The following is a 3562-nucleotide window of genomic DNA, read 5'->3' on the forward strand; positions in this document are numbered from 1 at the left end:
ATTGAAATAATGTAAAAAAATTAAAATGCTAATACTTTCGAACTGCTCAACTAGAAGGAAAGGGGTACCCTATTTTTCATAATCAAAACAACATTTTATGTAAAATTCAGTAAAAAATCTGATGGAAGTAGAATGGTATCCAACCTCTCCTCCAGTATATGGTGTGTTCACCCCTGAGTGTCTCAACTTTGGCTATAATATTGCATAAAAAATAAACTTTTTACTTCTGATTTTTACAAAAGGACTTGGTTACTTCGCGCTTTGACTAGTTAAAACTATTTTTGAACAAAGGGTTGTAGTAATTTCGCGTTTTAACTAATTGAAACTACTTTTAACTGATTTTGGGTATAAACGGTAACATATACCAAAAATTAGACAAAATGGTTTCTGCGTTCGTTCTTCCTACAAAAATAGAAGTTTGTACCAAGAAAATCTTAAGGACACATATCTGATGCACCGAAAATTTGTTTTTAGATCAAGTTTGTATTTTTTAACATTGGGTAATAAGGTTGTTTCAGAAGCAGGTCAACACTGAAAGCGACTTTCTTTGGGTAATAAACCGCGGATGCAGAATTTGTGAGCCGTGAAATTACCTAGTGAACACGTTGAAGAAAAACAATGAGCTTTTCCCGACGGTATAATGGCAGCTAAGGTTCAAAGGTTGGAAGTAGAATACATGGGCATAAGGGAAAGGGGGTATTGTGACGGCATCCATAAAGCTGGAGAACGATTTATAACTTAAACGCATAATCTACCATCACTTGTTTCTGAATTTCTGCCTCTATTAAAATTGTATTTCACTTTTGATTAAAATTAAAAAAGTATGCAAGACTTACATTTTTTGCTTTCGCTTGAAAGAAATCGAAAATAACTATTGCTTTAGTAAAAGCGTAAAAATCTGAAATTATAGTTGAATCGGGATCGAAGGGTCAAATTACCAGGATCATAACTTTGGATTTGTTAGGGGTTAAATACTTTTTGCATTCTCATCAAAGAAGGTATTATATTTATGTAAAATTTAACCCCCCCCCCCCTTTTTTTGGGTCAAGTTTTCACGTTTTGAGATCTTCTGTACCTGAAAGACAAGGTTTTTCGAATGTGTATGCCTACCTGCTTTTATGTTTTTAGTATGCATGTGTGTATGAGTGTGTGTATGTATGAATAAATGTATGTCTGGCTGCCAGAAACTGAAGGTCAAATTCTTAAGCGAACTATTTTGGATAAAAATTCAAAAAGTTAGGGCACTTAAAAAATGTTTTTAACCAATTTTTTTAAAGATTTGAATATTTTATGTAGAGCTGTTCGTAATAATGGGTAACTAGAACAAGTTATCCTTACGACTTTTTTTAATAAAAAAAAATTAACAGAGCTGTATAATTTTCAAAATACAAACAAAAAATCCAAAATGAACTTTTTAAGCCAAACAATACCTTGAAAGACTGTAATAATAACTTTTTGATTTTTCATAAAGAATTGAAAGTTCAAATTTTGATCAGAAAGGGTACAACTGTATAAGGAGCAACTGTGCACGATATCATATGTGCACGTCAGTGGCCACTGGTAAACTGGTGCACGTTGATGGCTATAGACACAAGTGTGCGCCGACCATCTGTGCACGTCTACACTTTGAAGTCCACAGTTGGAAGTCTCCCATATACACATGTGAACTATTGCTAGGGTACCATCTATGCACGTTTAAATTTTGACATACACATTCGGGAGTCTCCCACTTGTATATGTGAACCGTTGATAAGGTAACATCTGTACACGTCTAAACGTCCACATGTACAGATGGTACTTTTCCAACTATGCGCATTTAAAGTAATGCCATCAGATTTTAAAGTTGGGCACAGAGAGAGCACTCTCGACTGTGGACTTTTACAGATGGAGGGCTTACAATTGTGCGCATCTCAATTTGTGAGGATTATAACTGTTCACGGAGCAACTGAGCACTTGCCAAATTATGCACGGCTATGACCAACGGTACAACTGTGTTACACTTTGTTGTTCACTAGAAAAAATGTGCACGTGCACAGGTGGGACACTCCCTACTGTGCATGCCAAGATTTAGACGTGCACAGATAGTACTTATTTAATGTTTTACATGCACAGATGAAGCAATGCCAACGATGCACGTTCTGCGACAGGATACCTCCAACTGTGCTTGCCACAGTTAATTCGATTAGGTTTTGAATACACAAGTCAACTTGGAAAGTCGTGCCAGTGGTCAACAACGTGCACAGTTGTACTACCGGCCCGCGACGTGAACAGATGAGGGTTTCCAATCTTTTCACGTACACAGTTCGAGCAGTGACTAACAACGTGCATATTTGTACCACTGACCCTCAACATGCATAGTTGCGGTTTCCCGCATGTGCACGTACACAGCTGAGCCATGAGCTAGTGACCAACAACGTGCACAGGTGTACCACCGGCCCTCAACGTGCACAGTTGGAGTCGTGCACAGTTGTACCTTACACAAATTCTGACGTGCACCGTTGGGAACTTACCATATGTGCATTTGCACAATTAAGAGCCTTACATCTGTGGGCATAAATCGTTAGTAGGGTACTGTCTGTGCAGTTCTAGATTTCGACGTACACAGTTGGGAGTATACCACATGTGTACTTAAACCGTTAGTAGGGTACCATATGTGCATATGACATTTCGATATGCACAGTTTGGAGTTTATAATCTGTGCTGGTCGAAATGTAGACGTGCTCAGATGGCCCAGTGCGCATTTGTGCATGTGACCAACAACGTGCACAGTTGCACTAGTGGACATCGACGTGCACACATTTCGTCGTCAAAATATGCAAGGAGTAAAAAAATAAGAATTCACAGAAATTATGCACCCAAATAAAAATCTGCAGATTTTGTTTGGATCAATTTTTTATAAAATGCGAAGTTCCTGTATTATTCGTAATGAACAACATTAAATATAGAAATAAATGAAAATTCTTGGACCTTGGACAGAATCTACGAAAACAAATTATTAGACAAGTGTTGTCACCCAAAAAAGCTGGAAATTTTTTTATTCTGTTATACAAAAATGAATGACCAAGCGTTTCTCATTCAAAAAAAAAAGAGCTAAAGCGTTGTTATTAATAAATTTTTGATAGGACGCGTAGTCATTGTTTTATTTTTTATGAAATAACATGGAAAATAAATAAAAATAGATTTTTGGAAAACGTTACAAGTTGAAATAAAATGTTTACTATCTAAATTTAATTTTTTCTTGTAGGATGCGTCCTTTTTTTAATTACGGAAACAATTAAATGAGAATATGTATGTCTCAATACCAATGTATTTTATAATTGTATCAATATAAATTGATTTAAATAATAACATTCTTAGGTTGGCTAAAAATAAAATGTAATGTATAATAAGAAGCAAATATTAAAGTAATCATGAGAATTAAAATTTGTTCTTTATTTTGAGACATCTGAATAAGCTATCCCAGGTCGAGGCAGAGGAATAAATGTAATATAGATTTAATATAAAAGTGTTGCATATAATGTAGAAAAGTCGACATTTTGGAAAAAATCGAGCTCGAAGCACG

The sequence above is a fragment of the Belonocnema kinseyi genome, chromosome 2 (assembly GCF_010883055.1).
Source record: "Belonocnema kinseyi isolate 2016_QV_RU_SX_M_011 chromosome 2, B_treatae_v1, whole genome shotgun sequence".
Taxonomy (NCBI): Eukaryota; Metazoa; Arthropoda; class Insecta; order Hymenoptera; family Cynipidae; genus Belonocnema; species Belonocnema kinseyi.